General features: G+C 33.2%; 1 protein-coding gene and 1 long non-coding RNA gene across 2 annotated transcripts in view; both read right to left on the bottom strand.

The window, feature by feature from the left end:
* LOC139493100 (synaptotagmin-C-like) overlaps window positions 1–7,509 on the bottom strand; it is a 60,429-nt gene extending 52,920 nt beyond the window's left edge. Inside the window, exon 1 of the mRNA XM_071281253.1 lies at window positions 7,364–7,509. The gene's annotated coding sequence lies outside the window, so the exon portion shown is untranslated. The remainder of the gene's footprint in view (window positions 1–7,363) is intronic.
* A 5,384-nt stretch (window positions 7,510–12,893) lies between these two features.
* Window positions 12,894–17,856, bottom strand: LOC139493099 (uncharacterized). Its single transcript, XR_011656912.1, has 3 exons — window positions 17,698–17,856; window positions 14,880–15,078; window positions 12,894–13,507 (listed from the first exon to the last, which is right to left on the bottom strand). It is a non-coding gene; the product is annotated as an uncharacterized lncRNA (long non-coding RNA).
* Window positions 17,857–18,177: the final 321 nt, after the last annotated feature.

Here is an 18,177-nt window from a genome sequence, read left to right as displayed (position 1 = left end):
AAATCGTTGTCATTTTTAAGAATTTAATGCTTCCTTAAGTATTAGGATGTAAATGTATTGACTAAAAAATATTTTGTATGAAGCGACCCAGTGCTTCACTCTAAAAATGTGCGCATGGTCAACGCTTTGACAACCCTACATAATTTCTAAACGAAGCATTTAATACTATAAAAACACGATTTCTATCAAGTTTTTCTTTCATTTATCTGTGCACTTTATTGTGGAAGCTCGTGTATCATAAATATTACATTTTATTTTGAAATGTCAGTTAATTTCAAAACGACACGAGCTTACAGTTAGTCAATCCAAGTAAAGTATTATTATGATGTCACGTGACAGATGTCATGTGAAATGTCTACGTGATTGTGTGACTTAAGATATGATGATACGAGCAAATTAGATTTAAAAAAAACCCAGTTTGGTTTAAAACGAAACACAATTTGCCAAGAAACGAGAGAGTGCGTCATATCCGGGACTATATTACCGCCAATGAAGAATGCCACTATAGTATGGCATGTAGCTACTTAAATACTGTTTAAAAAATCTGCTTCCAATGCGATGAATTGAGACAACTGGTGTCTTTAAACAATGTAGTTCTATTGGGAAAAAAACTATTAAAATGTATTGAGATCGACTAAAAGAAGGTAGTTCGTACTAGATGTTTGTTTCTAACTTCACACATGCAACACATACTCTAATGTTGTTCATAATATGTTTATATCCTCTGTACTATTTATGAGAATAACGTGTTCATGCAGTTACTTGTTCTAATAAAGGTTTTTATTGCCAAATTAGAAAAATAATAATGCTGCATTTTTAGTACCGTGACAATGAACCTGATGGTATACGTTAATATAAAACCTATCACGAAACAATAACGGTTTACGTCAACGTTTCTTCTAATTATAATTGCTAGAATTATTTTGCCTTTCGCCTTCTTTCTAATTATTATACCTCAGTATTAGTCGTCACGTAGAACCTCCTAGCTATCAGAATGACTATAGTATTTATCTACATGTGTCAAAATCAATTTGGCATATATGGAAAAATCATCTTGGAGTTTCATTTCTAATTAATTAATAAGGTTGCACCGGAATTGTATCTTGAGAAGGATTGGCCAGTGATAAGTAAATGTGGAAAGGCAAGAGACAACAATGTAAAGTGAAAAGATGGGGTATTTCTGTTAAAATAAAAGCCTAATATTTTCAATTTCCTCCGTTTATCGTAGTAAAAAAATGCCTTAGTCTGTTAGATATGTCATAATCAACTGTATAACTTTGTACTTGTTTGGCTTTATAACTATGTTATACCGGCGTCACACATCAGCGTAAAAAGGAAAAAACGTCTCCTCAACGTATTTGAGACGCGTCCCGGTCGTATCTGGGACGATAATCCGTACTTTCGGCGTGTCTTGGACGTTTAATTATGGGTTGTTTGTTACAAACACACCCGCATACGTTTAAGTTAAAGTCGAACGATCTTGAAACGTATACAACGTGCCCAAAACGTCAAAGTTATCTCTAGCGTTTTCAACGCGCTTGTAGCGTATGTATTATGTGCGTGTAGTGTACAGGTATACGCTCGACAAAAGTTTTAGCTAGATGAAAATTTTAAGCTGCATAAAAATTTCCAGGAGTTATAACGTTCAGTAAGCGTATATTTTTGCATTTCGACGTACTTCAAACTTATGCAATGCGAGTTAAACGATTACTTAGCGTTCAACTAACGTATACAGACTTCGTAATTTTCTCTGTACGTCTGGTGCACGCCAGTCTATACGCCAATGTGTGACGCGGTCTTGGCGTCACTGGTGAGTCTTATGTAGACGAAACGTGTGTCTGGCGTATTAAACTATAATCCTGGTACCTTTGATAACTTTGTATATAATCAGTGGCGGATCCAGAGGGGGGCGTAGAGGGCGTACGCCCCCCCCTCTTTGCTCGGGCTTTTTTTTTTTTGTAAAATGATTAATCCGACTAGACTTCATGAACTTTGCCATTTCCTGTGTACTGTAGTATTCAATTTTATGCGACAAATCTTTACTTATAAAGATATTTTTCGCTGGAATTTACTGATTGTCAAAGTCATGTCATTCTCTATGGTGGAGTTGAACAGTGCGTCGAAAAAAACGTCGCTTAGTCATTTTGAAATTCAAATTACAGTAACACATTGCTTAGGCTAAGGATGACAATCATGACACCTTCAAAGAGACACAAGATTGAGCAAGAACGTATTAACTTCTATTTCACTATTCCACCAAACAATCTATAGACTATTACACTAACATGAAAAAAAGTTCCAAGGCAATATTATTTACCTACGAAAACATGTTTAACCCCAAACGCCCCAGCCAATTTTAAGATAACATAGCTGAATAATAATCCCCAGTCAGTATAGGCTCTAGATATATTTAAAGTCTAAGGTACGAACCATTTGATTTGAGGAGACAGTCTGAGATATTTGAGAGAAAAAAAAATAACTCTGATTTTTGCCTTAAACAAAAATTCTGGCTGTATCTGGATTGACAACAATAATCATGTCCACTGTTTTTGCTATTAGAAACAAAAATTTACAACAGAATTATTTAGCATTAAGGAAGTACACCAATAATTCATGGTCCCATTGCTTTCTATGTTAAATTCCTCCATTTCAAGCAGGCACACCTCTTTCATTTTTAGTTCAAATAAAGTGACAATCATTGCATGTCAAAGGAACACTTTATGGTGTCTTCTACTGAAAAAATCAACACACCTTTAATGGCATATACGAAAGAACTGGTTCCCGGAAAAAGTCAACGATATGTATACAACCAACTGAATGCACCAATAAGTGTATAATTTGGCAAAGTCACCGATTTTTGTATTTTCTGTCTTAGTCAGCGATATTTGTATAATGAGCCACAGAAGTCTCTTGAGTAAGAACCAAGGCATACGAAAACTAATCCTCCTTTATTTTTTTTAAATTTTGTATTATCTGCTTAAACCGCCTTAGTTAGCGAAATTTGTGTAACAAGCTTATAAGTTCATCAATAATTGTTTAATAAGTTGTAGTCGGCGATATTTGTATTATCAGCCATACTAAGCGATATTGTACAATTCACGGAATTCACCGATTGTCATTGGACGCAATATTTGTTTAATAAGCCGAAGACTGTATCCCCTTATTTGATTTATCAGCTGGAATCTCCGATATTTGTTTAATCGGCCATATTCAGCGGAATTTAAATAATCAACCAAAGCCATCGATATCTATAAAATTAATCAGCAGGAGTCAATCTCCGAATATCTATAGAAGTCTCTTAAATAAGTACCAACTTGAAGACATACGAAAAGTACTGCTGCTTTATATATTATTTTGTTGTTATCTTTTTACTTCATCATTATACATACAATAATTTGTCTGTCCTGATTTGAGTGAACACAAGAAGCGGGGATAATATTCTATGCATAGAAACGTGTTTATAAATTATATATACTTGTTTTCGACAAGTGTGGGTGTTATGTTACTTAAAAATTCGGTAAAACGCATAAATATTCCCTATCAGGATTTCGCAATTAACAACGAAGGACTTAAAGCAGGTTTCATTACCTACAATGCATTAAGACAGAAGCTTTCTCTCTGTAGATATACAACGTTGCTTGCTTCATGGTAAATATATAAGACAATTCAATAAGTCTTCTTAAGCCAGATTGATTGTAATGTTATAACGAGATTGTCTGTCTGATAACAAGTTTAAACCTATGCTACATCTCTCGCCGGCGATTTATACTAATAGAAAATATTTCGTACGATTATCCGTAGGCAGAAGTCTGTACAGATTCAAGTTCTAAACTTCAGACACATTGTAAACCATTCTTTTAGAAAGTGTTTTTTCTTCTTCAGTTATTCATAATTGGAGAAAGTTATAATAGAAATAATAACAAAAATCGACCTCCTCAAAGTAAATGAACATGACCATGATGTTGATTAATTAGACTAATATTTCTATTTTTGGATTGCTTTCACACAATTTGGATACATGAACGTAATCAGGAAACTTGGGTTTCAAACAAATTAAATGAGTATATCTGTATAAATTAAACACCTTTTGTTAACATATAAAAATAAAGAATCATGCGGGCTAGCTATGAGGTGTAATAAAGATGAATTAAGCACCTTCTGTTATTATATAAAAATTAAAAAAAAGCTTGCAGCCATGCTATTTGGTAAAAAGAGGTAAACCACACTCCACACTATTATTGGCTTTTCATCTAGTTAGATCAAATATATGGTTGAGTATATAGATAATGCAAAGAATATACCATTTGATTAGGGACTTTCAGTTTTGAATTTTCCTCGGAGTTCAGTATGTTTGTTATTTTACTTTAACCTGCAGAGTATTCATCTGCTGGTGGTTAACAATAAAAAAGAACCTCTTATCCTTTTTTTTTTATATAATACTATAGGCCAGTCAAATCGACTTATAGCAGAAACTGGAATATATAAAGACCATGTAGGTTTATTTATGTCAGCAACCACTGTCAATGCCATTAGCGACTTATTACTTCTTTATCAAAGGGTCTTATCGATAGTCGTGTAAATATAATATTGTGTGGTCAAAGGATCTAATTGTTAGACAGTATACATGATATATTGCTTGGTCAAAAGGTATAATCGTTAGACATATCATTCTAATGCAACATCGTTTGTAAAGGACTAGGGGCTGGCTATAAGCCCCACCTCCAAATTTCATTTAATTTGCCATGTTGTAAGTCTATACCATAGACCTTCTGAAAATAATTGAGCATATAAAAGACTATTAAATTTTTAATTGGATAACGTCAATAGTAAACTTAATGTGGTTGCCAAGACCTGCTTGAACATTTTAAGTAGAAGAAATAGTCTTTTATATGCTTAATTGATGGTTATGTTTTATAGACATGATAATTGTAGTTGTATGGTTTTACATAACAAAAATGTGTTTATAGAAATGATAAATATATTGTTATAATTTATATCGATTTCTATAGTCTCTCATAATTCTTTATAGAATGGCACTTGTATTTTAATTTTAAAAAATATTGTTTGATTCAATGTATATATTATGATGATTGTATAATATGTCTTACAAGTGGTGAGACTCAAATCTGATTCTTTGCGACCATCAAATCACCAATTGATTAAATACAATACAGTTATCGCCTTAATGCGTGGTAAAGGGTATAAACGTTAGACGAATAAATGTTATCTTGCTTGGTCAAAGAGTCTAACCGGTGGACGAATAAAGTAATATTGCGTGGTCAAAAGGTCTAATCGTTAGACACACAAATTAATCATGCGCGTTCAAAGGGTCTAATCGTTATATTTGTTACTTTGCATTGTCAAAGTGGCTAAATTGAATCGTTTGTCGTATAAATATAATGTTGTGTTGTCAAAGGGTCTGATCATTATAATATTACTGTGGTCAAACCGTCTTATTGTATACTATTGCTGTGGTCAAATGGTCTGATCCTCAGACGTATCAATTGAATCTTTCTTGGTCAAATTATCTAATCGTTAGTTGTATGAATGTAATATTGTAAATGACAGTTATTCAAATTTCAAGTCGAGGTTGGCACTGGCTTTAATCTTGTTTGCATATATAACATACTTTGCTAAGGATTCCTTAACTGTATAATCAATAAAACCTTTGATATACTTGATAGATGTTGGAATGAGAGGCTCACTGGAGAAGCTTTAAGTGCTGTGGTCTGTGCTCAAGTACATTTTGACGACTGCGATGCAAGAGTACAAACACACATTCTTAATTCTATAATCATGACAATTTGATTTTAAGTAAATATTTCTGAATAAAAATGACTTTTACCAATTAACTGTATCGCATTATATAGGAAATGCCTAAAAACAGGTTTTGCCAACAGAATTTCATATTATTGTTGACGCTACCAATTTCGTTAAACCCTTCTGGATTAATCAGCACTTTAACATTCGTATTGGTTTTGAATTTACATTATTTTGATCTTTTTCATCACTGAAGGTATATTAATTGTCGAAATGCGCATCTGATGCAGTAAAGGTAAAATTGGAATAAATAGTGTCAATACAAAAACATTTACAATACAGTATTCTTTATTTAAGCTACCCCCGGTATTGCAACAACTTCTTTTTATTCCGCACATAATATTTTATAAACGAAAATGTCAAACTTAAGTATTCTAAGCAACGAAAAAATCCCGACTCGAACTACTAAGAATCAACAGAAAATAAACATTTTCGGGTGCGTTATGTTCTCGCTGCATTGAAGATCCATTGGTGGCCTTCGGTTGTTATCTGCTGTTTGATTGGATTGTTGTCTCTTTGACATATTTCCCATTTGCATTCTCAATTTTAACACTTATCATAATTGTTTATATTACTCTTAAAGTCAGAGAGAAGCCTTCAACACATAACAAAACCTGTCAAGAACTGGTATGAAATATCCGTGAACGTAAAAAAGAATTTAGTATTATAAGTTTACTACGTCTCTCTCTCTCATATTTATAACTAGCACCAAGCTTCTACATATGTATATTGAACGGAAGGATTCGTTGTTTGTTAGTTTATGATTTTAATACCGATAACATAAAAAGATAGGGATTATTATGAGTTGTAAATCGAAGAAGGCATGGTAACAAAATGGACATAAAATAAAACAGAATGTTTCTTAAACTGTTTATAATCCCTTTATATAAACAACAGAAAAGTGATGTATAAAACAATTTATGGGCGTAACATGTGATGTATCCACGATCATCCGCTTCCTACGTTGGAACCCGATCGTTAATCAAATGTCCCCAAAGATTTCATTTCTATATAGAGGATTATTTATATGAGTTGTTACAAGTAAACAGAACGCCTACATTCCAAACATTTGTTTGTAAACACTGCTAAGTTTAAACGATGAAGAAAGAAGATATTCATTTAAAACGTCAATGGCTCGCTTTTTTTCTATTCATGAAATCAAAACAGTTTCGTTTATTCTTTAACGCTGCAGTTTCTTCAAAACAGTTAGTGCCCTTCTTGTATTTACGCTGCAGTTTACAATAATTTAGCATTAATTTTCTTAGTATTGTCATTAAAAAAACAAAGTGCCGTGATGACTTAATTTTTTGTTGTTTTTATATCAATCATAATTATGAAGTTGTTCTCAAATTCACATTCGAATATAAAGTTGAAATGTCTTTATATCCATCTTCATTTGTTTCTACAAAACATTCTATCAGATCAAGATTTATAAAGTAGTTCTTGACTATTAAAATCCTTAATCTGATACAAATATATACGGAAATCTGACAACAATAAAAACAACATCAAAAGCATTGAAAAAAATGAGAGCCTGTTTTACCTGTTTTATCTATTTTCTTTCTTCATGATTCCTCGTATCCTCCTTGTTCATTTTCACTTTAATCACGCGTGATTTCACTTTAATCACGTAAGGTAACGTCTCAATATAATAACCTGAACAACTTGTTGCTCGGAATAAAATCCAATAAAATCACTTCGATTTTTTTCTCGTTATAAACAGTAAGAATCTACAGCTTCTATACATCTGATCAGTGAAAATTATTGTCAGTGTCAACGGGCAGACGACAGTGGAACGTAACGTGCTAATTGTGTAAACGCGCAGACGACACTGAAACGGAACGTGCTAATTGGTTTTTTTAATTGTGAATCGCGTCTGCTATTACAAGATCCGTTTTATTATAATGCTATTTTGTCTTTTAGAAGAAAAACTTTAACTTGAAATCAATGTATTGTCTATTAACATTAGAATGTGTTAATGATGTGTTGCCCTGATGACAACGATGTTATCTCCATTCACCCACGTGAATATTAACTCATTCATACATTTTTATTAGAAATATTATATATACAAGAAATTACCATCTTGATATTGAAATCACGTATTTTATCCTTTCTTAATTAAAAACGTTTATTGTTGTCCAAAGAAAAATATTGTGTCCCTCTTTGTACAGAGTTGCATGTAATGAAACCGTAAATGACCCGAGGCAAATATAAAATTTAATATCTATACTAATTTAGTTTTGTACAAGTGGAAACTGTCAAATATACCCTACATTTTTGTAATTTAGAACTTCAAATCTATAATTGGAAACCTCGGGGTGACATTTTGTCAAATTAAGATGTATAACACAAATGCTTGTGTGTGGTATATACATGTATACGCACATAAATGTGTAACTGGAACAGAGAACAGTTTCACACAATTTTACAAACATATATAAGTGAATCGACACAATGTCGGGTTGTCATAGGTTAGTTTTCCATCTTTCTATGCCGATATTGTATGGGCTTATTGTATTGTTTTATTCGTTTTAATTTTACGGAGTTGCTTAATAAATATCATAGATCTATTCATGTTAGAATGAAAATCAACATTGTTAGTTGCATAGTGTGCTAGTAGCCTAATATGATAAATAGGGTACTAAGTAAATTTCGTATCGGGTGAGAACGAATTTATTTTGATATATGTAATTTTGATTTGTAGCCTATCAAAGTGATTAAGTCTGCAATACAGTTAGTATTAAGAACCTACTTTCATTGTTCTATACAAAACAAAGCCAAAAAGCCAACAACAACAACTTGGGACGAAAGATACCAAAGGGACAGTCAAACACATCAATCGTAAAATAAACTGATAACGCCTGGCTAAAAATGAAAGAAGACAAACAGAAAAACAATATAACACATGACACAACATAGAAAACTAAAGAATAAGCAACACGAACCCCACCAGAAACTAGGGGTGATCTCAGGTGCCCCGGAAGCGTAAGCAGATCCTGCTCCACATATGGCACCCGTCGTGTTGCTTATGATAACAAATTCGGTAAATAGTCTAATTCGGTAGGTCACATTCATGAAAGGGTAGGGGATTGTAGTTACGACGTAAGGAACATATCCGATATCATTTGTGAAACGGTTATTCCATAACGGTCAACCAATTGTGATGGCATCTGTAAAATTTACGAAGGGATGATTTCAACTTCACCATTTGGAACTCTTGGTTTAATAGCTTCCTTGTGAGGAGCAACCCTCTATAAAAAAAAATCATGATAGGATATGCAAGTACGGGAATATCGTATCAATTGGGAGATATATACCCCGTATGCAGGTGCTTCTGGAATGTTGCTACTTAGAAATGGAAAGTTCACAATTGGAAAGCTGAAATCATCTCTTTACATGTATTATATGAATTCATTTCAATCGGTCATCATCAGTTTCTTCGTCTGTTTAAGATTGTTCCTCAACACCGTGTTGACTTAATTAAAAGACCACTCCTAACCGTGTATTGAAATAAACCCAATTCTATTTCTAAAAAATATAATTCCAGGTTAACAAGTAGTTATGACTATATACAGGAATATTAAAAACAGCATAAGGTCAACGTTTGGTCTATAACAGCCAGATACTCACACACACAGATGCGAGCTTCAGCTGGCCCCGAAAAATAATGTATACTAGTTCAGCGAAATAGACGCTATACATTATACTCCGAAACAAATACATGATATGAAATTTAAAAGCACACAAGACTTACAAAGCCTAGAGGTTCTTGACTTTGGACAAGCGCAGTTAAACATGTTTTGTGAAATATCAACCATCCCCTATACCTCTAGCAATTGTGGAATAAACATACAAACAGTAATACGTACAGTAAAATTCAGTTTAAAAGAAGTCCGATATCGAAGTTAGAATAGGTAACAGAGAATTAAGCAAAATGACAATAATCAAAATAAATTAACAAATGACTACTAGCAGTAAACTAACTGACATGCCAGCTCCTGACCTCAATTAAACTGCTTTTCATCATATGAAAATCAAGCACAATCCTTCCCGTAAGGGATTTAAGGTTTTTGACCCCTTCTGTAGCCATTTTTGTACGAATTTTTTATACTTCAATTGTATCAAAACTACAGATGTAATGAATAATAGAGATAGACCATTTTGTACATATACCAAGGGGGAACGTGATGCAAAGCCTTATTATTTACTGTTTCGTTGTATTTTATAGAATAAGAGTACTTTGTGGCAAATAAACCAAGATTTTCATAGAAAATTCACAGCCTTTAATACAGAGATTTTTGTTATAAAATTTGAAACATAGATTACTCACTTGCTTTTCTTTGATGTGCTATTGTTATTTTTTTACACAAAGTTCTAACCAACCTGTAAATTTCAAAATACCTAAAGTTGAGCACACCCTAAAAGGTGTACTTGACTTGGTCCATATTTTTATTTGTTTTATCCAATAACTACATTAATAAACTTGTTTTATGGAAATCAATGCTAGCACTGCATGCATTAATCCTATATCTATAAGTCATCAAATTGCCAAATATGAGAGTACAAGGATGAAGGCTGTGGATTTTCTATAAAATTTCCATATGTTTAGCATTGAATCAACACAAGGGTACATAATCCTTAATTAAGCATGACATCATAACATCTACGAGAAGAGCATAGCCCGTATCATATCAAATTTTGTTTCAGACGTTGTTTTGATTGGTCTTATCTGATTTTAGCTATACATGTACATACATTTGTAGTAATTTGTAACAATACCGAAACAGATCCGCAATACGTGTTGTACAGTTGGTCTTCATTTGAAGCCGATAAATTGACGATATACGGTATCTCCATAGCGGACACAAATGGTATCTACGACAAATTCAAGTGCTGTTATCATATGATAGAAGGTGCAATCAACATTATTATTTTGTTTTTTGTTACTAAAAATGACTTAAAAGTGATTGAACACGTATAATTGCATTCTGACCTTTTAAAAACCCAAATTGAAATACTATAGAATTTTACTTGTCGACTGTCGTTGAAGTATCTCTAGCTTAATTGTTTGTCCACACTCCAATGTGAACATTTAGTAGACGTGTAGTACCTATCAACGATTAATTCTTTCAAATTTTCTGGTATTACTCCGCTAACTCTGCAGTTGTGTCGGTTTGTTTATAAGTACAAATTCTGCAAACATCTTAATTTGTACATTGTATACTGTCATTTTCTCCTACATCTAACTAATACTTTGATTTATATTGACATTTCGGGACGTTTTGAATGTAAAAATGCCATTTTATAGTTTGTATGTGTATACTCGTATATGTTTTTACATGCCTAATATTATTAGTTACATAGTGTGTTAGTGACCTGATATGGTATATATGGGGTTAGTAAATTCCATATGGAGTGAGAGCGAAGCACACTATGTAACGAATTTATCTTACCGACTATCTTAACGTGTGAAATGCAGACTAGTGACCTAGCAAAATGAGCAGGTCTTCAATACTGTTAGCAATAAGAAACTACTTTCATTGATCCTACAAAAACAGATACCAACAATAACAACTTGTTAGGTTTAAATGTGTTTTATGAATTTATTCCAATCTTAATCATCAATTTCTTCGTCTGTTAAAACCTTTACGATTTTTTCTCAGTACCGTTTTGTTTTTATAAAGGGACGTAACACCACTAATAACCGTGTATGAAATAACCCCCGCCTCCCTACTACCTTATATGGTATGTACAGGGACGTAACATCACTTCTAACCGTGTATGAGATAAGCCCCGCCTCCCTACTAACCTAATATGAAATATACACGGTCTCCACGAGGGCGCTTTTAACCAATCATATTCATAGAAATGTATAGGAGGTAATAAGAGATAATTGTAAGCAATTTATATTCTAAATTCGTTTTTTCTTATACATGTACATGTAGATTTGAGCAAGAAAGCCCTCAAACTTAAGAGAATGCGCAAACTTTGTATGTTTGTGGAAAAGAACTAATTCAAAGAATTGGGTTCAACTGTAACAGAGATATTTTTACACATGTTTCATAATTCATGGGTAAAAAATGCGAAGATATTAAAAAAAACTTGTAATCTTCAAACCCTTACGCTAACCCGCCCCCTCCATAATCACTGAACTATTTCATTTATGTTTAAGGGCCAGCTGAAGCATGCATCCAGGAGTCGGATGTTCTCGCTGCATTGAAGACCCATTGGTGGTCTTCGGCTGTTATCAGCTCTTTGGTTGGGTTGTTGTCTCTTTGACACATTCCCCATTTCCATTCTCAATGTTATTACATGGTCAAATTGAAGCAGAGAAGTTCCGTGGAACGACACTAAGATGTCGTTTATCTGAATATTGGACATTTGAAGCATTACATTTGCCATGCTATACATGATGGAATCCTTGGTTGGGGGGAGATAACCTAGTTTGAACAATGTAATCTATTTCTTTTCATGATATCTCTAATATTCAGCTTTTTCAGAAGAACGAAAGTCACTGTACCAGCATCAATATTATTAGTTACATAGTGTGCTAGTGACCTAATACGGTATATATGGGGTCAGTAAATCCCCATATGGAATTTACTGACCCCATATATAAAGTATTACGTCACTAGCACACTATGTAACGAATTTATCTTACCGACTATCTTAACGTGTGAAATTAAGACTAGTGATTCTCAAAATGAGCAAGTAACACTGGACACTTTTAATTTGCAAAACACTCATTTGCAAATCCGCCGCCGCCTCAAACAAGAGCTACAATATCATGTATATAACCAAAATGTGCAGAATTACATGGGATTCAATAATTTCATTAGTTTTCTACAGTTACTTTCATATTTATTTTGCAATTTGAATTATAAAAACATGGGATTTTCAATATCCCATGGGACAGGGCAAAATCCCATGGGATTTACCATTATCCCATGGGATTTTGGTTAAATCCCATGGGATTTTTTTTTGTCCCATGGGATTATTGTAGTCCCATGGGATATTTGTTGTCCCATGGGACAAAAAAAATCCCATGGGATTTTTATTATCCCATGGGATTTTTAATATCCCATGGGACAAATTAAAATCCTATGGGATTCTAATTGTAAATATATAGATATAAATAAACAGTAATGTGTATGTTACAATGTTTTCTATTTGGTAGTAAATTATTATAAGATGAATCTTTTTAATTGAATATCTTTTTTTCTTGGGAAATGTTAATTTAGCATATTGTTCTTTAACTGTTCAAAACTAAACTTTTAAACAACAAAGCAGATAATGTAAGTATCAATATATGTTTATTCATGAATTATAGAATACTTTCTTGAAACACAATTATTTGCCATTTGAAATCAATAAAAACTCTATTGTTAGGCTTAACATACTAGTAGCTATTTAAGTAAATCTATTTTTTTCACAATATCCCTCAACACAAAACATTAATAGTTTCTTATCATCCAGCATTGTTTGATGGTATAGTCCACTTTTTGGACATTCAGCACAGAACTTTGACATTATTGTGGTTTCAATATTTTTTTGAATTTAAAAGAACTTCAAATCATTGACTGAGTGATGAAAATAATAACTGATCCAACTTTTGTCTTTGAATTTATTCTGGTCTTGTTTTTATGTTTTCTCCATTTATTCTAGGTGTTGAATTTCAATCCTTCTGAAAAAGAACCAATAAAATCTAAAGTAATGGATTATACAAAATTGTTTTCATACATGTAGCAATAATATGATTTTCAATAAAAATAGCTATGCGATATGGATTTTACTGATTGTTAAAGGTTGTCCAGTGTCATCAGTTGCTAACGGCCTACATCCTTTGGTCTCTGATGGAGGGTTGTCAAATTAGCAATATACCACATCTTCCTATTCTAATACCATATAACAATCAATTAATTTATTCTTCTTTATAACATTTGGGTATTTTCCCAAGTTATATACATAATATATATATATACTGTAAATTCGGAATTAATGCGAGTTTTTTTTTATTGCGAAAAATGCAACGGAGTTGTAAACGCAATAATTTAAACTCGCATTATGAAATATTTTATATGGATTAAACAGGATTTTTCTCAAAATCGTAAAATTTAAAATCGCATTTAAGTCTAAAATGACAGAATCGCAATAATAAATGCACGCAATAATTTATGAATTTACAGTATAAAGATCAATGTTAAAACTTTAGACAACTATAATAACATTCCATTATTCACAAGAATTTGCAATATATTATACAAAATGCAGACAACAGAAACAATATTTCTTTAAGCTTTTGAAGTTCAGACAGATTTCAATTTGTGTTTTATTTCAATGAAAAAATACCTTGAACATATTGGAAATTATAACATTGATACAAAAAAAATATGTATGTTTTATCCTTATTTTTTGTGTTGTTGGCTTGCTGTCTCATTTTAATATACATTTAAACATACATCAATAATCTTCTTCTTTATTAAAAGTAAAAATGGGATATTTTTGATTTTGATATCCCAAAACATTATAGTTCTATCAAACACCAATGTGTTTGATATTAATTTTAAGACATGTATAAATGTTCCAGACCATATCAGTATTCGGATGTTACTTTTACGGTCCAGAACTTACAGTCCCACCATATGTGTACAGTCAGACCATTTAAGTATATTTGTACTGTCTGGTACCAGCTCGACCAAACCTGTGTTTTTATTTTAACTGCAATTAAACTTTTTGTATTAATCTATTAAAGATTTCAGTTATGTTGATCTGTACTGTACATTTGTTTGTAATAAACTTGACCAACTTCTTAAAATTGGGCAAGCGTACAGTCCAAATACTTGTTTGTTCTGGAACATAAACATGATTAACAAGCATTTGGCAGGATGTCATGCTAAAATCCCATTAATATTAGTACTAAATTTTGAGTATATACATGTGAATCCACAAGTTACTTACTGAAATTCATGGTGAACACTCACCAAAAACTTACAATTTAGAGGAAAGACTGGAAAGATGAATGCACTAACACTATCAAAACAGAGCATAAAACTTACCGAAAAACAAGATGTTTTACATTTATCCAGGAGCAGGATAATTGAAAAGTTGTTTTTTTCTTTCTCTGCTGTCCATCATATAACCTTTGATTTCATTCATGCAAAATATGAAAATCTGCAAAGGTAAGACCTAGAACCTCAACTTATCCACATTTTGAATTTTGAACTGCATACTTGTCCTTTTCATCTTGCTGACAACCTAAACATAAAAAAATGATAAAAACATAATTCTAGATTGACTTTGTGTTTTTATTTTTGTTGGTACATGTACAAACAATTTTCCCAACTTTAAAACGAAAACATCATCACCAAAGAGGAGGTCATACTAACCTCCGAAATATTTAAACAAACCGAAATTATTACTTGATTAAGATCTTGTCGTAAATTAATGGCATAGATACTCTTATTTTTGAAAACTTGATGTCTATTGCATACTTATATTCCTTTGTACGAGAGTATGCATATTAAGATGGACTCCATGGACTTTAATGTTAGCATGATTAATTTTACAGTCACTGACAGTTTTTCAGCTCTATGTGTACATTTTGAGAGAATCTTGCAATACTGTATATTCTGATATTCAGAACTTATTGTGAGGTTTTTATTAATACAACTGAAAGCTGTATCTCGTTTTCATTTCTGATACATATTTATGAGCTGAAGACCAGTGCCGAATTTTTCTCACTGCATTGAAGACCCATAGGTGACCTTCGGCCGTTGTCTGCTCTTTGATTGGGTTGTTGTCTCTTTGTCAAATTCCCAGTTTCCACTTCCCATTTTATATCATGTATGCTGATTTTTCTTAAATTACAATATTCAATCATGCAATTTTGTCCATTATTGAAAATACGATAAGCAACAAGTGAAACTGCGAGCTACTGCTCACTGATGATACCCCCGCCGCAAGTGGATAATATTAATAGTGTAAAAATATGCAAGTGTTCGGTAAACAGGAAGTTGTCGAGTGATGAATCTGAAAATGCATCACACGGTATAGCTGACTTATAAAAATCCTGAAACCAAATTTCAGAAATCCTTGTATTGTAGTTCCTGAGAAAAATGTGACGAAAATTTTCAACTTGGCTATCATGTGTAAAATCATACAAGTGTTCGGTAAACAGGAAGTTGTCGAGTGATGAATCTGAAAACGCATCACACGGTATAGCTGACTTATATAAATCCTGAAACCAAATTTCAGAAATCCTTGTATTGTAGTTCCTGAGAAAAATGTGACAAAAATTTTCAACTTGGCTATCATGTGTAAAATCAGACAAGTGTTCGGTAAACAGGAAGTTGTCAAGTGATGAATCTGAAAACGCATCACACGGTATGGCTGACATATATAAATGTTGATACCAAATTACAGAAAGCCTAGGGTGGATGTGTAGTTCCTGAGAAAAATGTGACGAAAGTTTCATGGGACGGACTGACTGACGGACTGACGGACTGATGGACGGACGGACTGACGGACGGACTGACAGACAGAGGTAAAACAGTATACCCCCCCTTTTTTAAAGCGGGGGTATAAAAATAAATGCACAAAAAATTTAACATTGTTATATATGTAAAAGACTTTTTTTTAAATTCAAAACAGTTGCCTACACTGTTAATTTCCTTGTTTGATTTCATATTTTTAAAGCCTTTATAGCTAGCTAGATGGTATGCCGGGGCGGATCCAGCCATTTTAAAAAGGGGGGTTCCCAACCCAAGACAAAGGGGATGATCCTATATTCATTTGATTTGTTTTATTGTCTCATACAAGAATATATATGGTTTGACGGTGGGGATCAGGGATCTCAACCATTTAAAAGTTTCTCAAACATGTGGGGGTGGGGGTGAACCCCATGGACTCTCCCTATATTTCCTTTTATTTGTTTTATTGTTCTATACAAGAATATATAAATATGGTTTAGGGGTGGGGATCTTGACCGTTTACAAGTTTTCAAACTAGAGGGGGTGGGACTTCACTTTTATTTTATTTCATTATTAATTTTATTGTCCCCGACAAGAATATATATGGTTTAGGGGTGGGGATCTGGATCGTTCACAAGATAATAGCACATTCTCAAATTGAACAGAGTGGTGAAACCCCCAAAGACCTCCTTTTAATTTCATTTGATTTGTTTTATCATCCCATTCAAGAATATATATGGTTTAGGGATGGGGATCTGGACCGTTTACAAGATAATAGCATATTCTCAAATTGAAAGGGGTGGGGATTACCTCCCATGGACTCACCCTCCCTTCTTTCTTCCCCCCCGAAATCCCTTTTAATAAGCCCCAATGCACAGATAGTTCACAGTATTTTCCCTTGATTTACACTAAAGAATATACACTATACAGGTGTAATTTTTTTTTTAAAAGATAATACAACTGAAGACCACCCTGACCACAGTGGTGGATCCAGAATTTTTCATAAGTGGGGTCCACCGACTGCCTAAGAGGGGCCTGCTCCTGCCATGACTCAGTGATTCCATATATAATCAACCAATTCTTTTCCCAAACAGGGGGCCCTGAACTCCTGATCCCCCCTTTTTTTCCTCATTTCAATCACCCTGATATAAATTTAGTTTTATCACTTACAATAGGAATGGTTTGAATTCCCCAATAATTCTTATATACCATTATTATCAACATATTTCATTTTTGATAAATGAAAGGCAAAAGTTTTCTATGGGTAGAAATGGATAGTGGGAAGCTTTCAGATTCACACCGGTGGCTGTGTTCAAAGTGCTGGGTTTTTATTACCCTCGTTGTTTGCGGACTAACTATTTAGGCCAGTGGTGGATAATAGTGTGCGTGCATTAATCTTCTATACCTTCTTAATCAATATATTCAAATACTGACGGCAAGTGTGTGTTGTAATGATGTATCAATGTCTTTTTGAAAATCACCGTGCTATTTACATGTGGGATCGAGAATGCAGGGGAAGGAAACTTGTCAATTATGTTTATTTCTAAGCCAAAATAAAATGAGCCGCCGTAAAATTAACCTTGGGTAATAACTTATTACCCAAGGTTAATTTTACGGCGGATTATGAACCTACGCAGTTTTATATTAACTCTAAAATGAGAAGTGTACGACGATCTATAACGAATATATACATCCATCATGTGTGCAGATACGACGGCGACTATATAGGGTCTGCCATGAGTGCACTTTGTATGTCCTGCATGTGTGCACCCAGGAGGTCCTCCTGAGCGGTGTTTAGACGTACCGGGAAAATCTTATCTGATTCAGGATCAATTCATCGGTTACACTCCCCTGTCACCAGTGATTCTTTTTTGCTGACATTCTG

Source organism: Mytilus edulis, chromosome 10 (genome assembly GCF_963676685.1).
Source record: "Mytilus edulis chromosome 10, xbMytEdul2.2, whole genome shotgun sequence".
In the NCBI taxonomy this organism is placed as follows: domain Eukaryota; kingdom Metazoa; phylum Mollusca; class Bivalvia; order Mytilida; family Mytilidae; genus Mytilus; species Mytilus edulis.
This window is presented reverse-complemented; position numbering and strand designations above follow the sequence as displayed.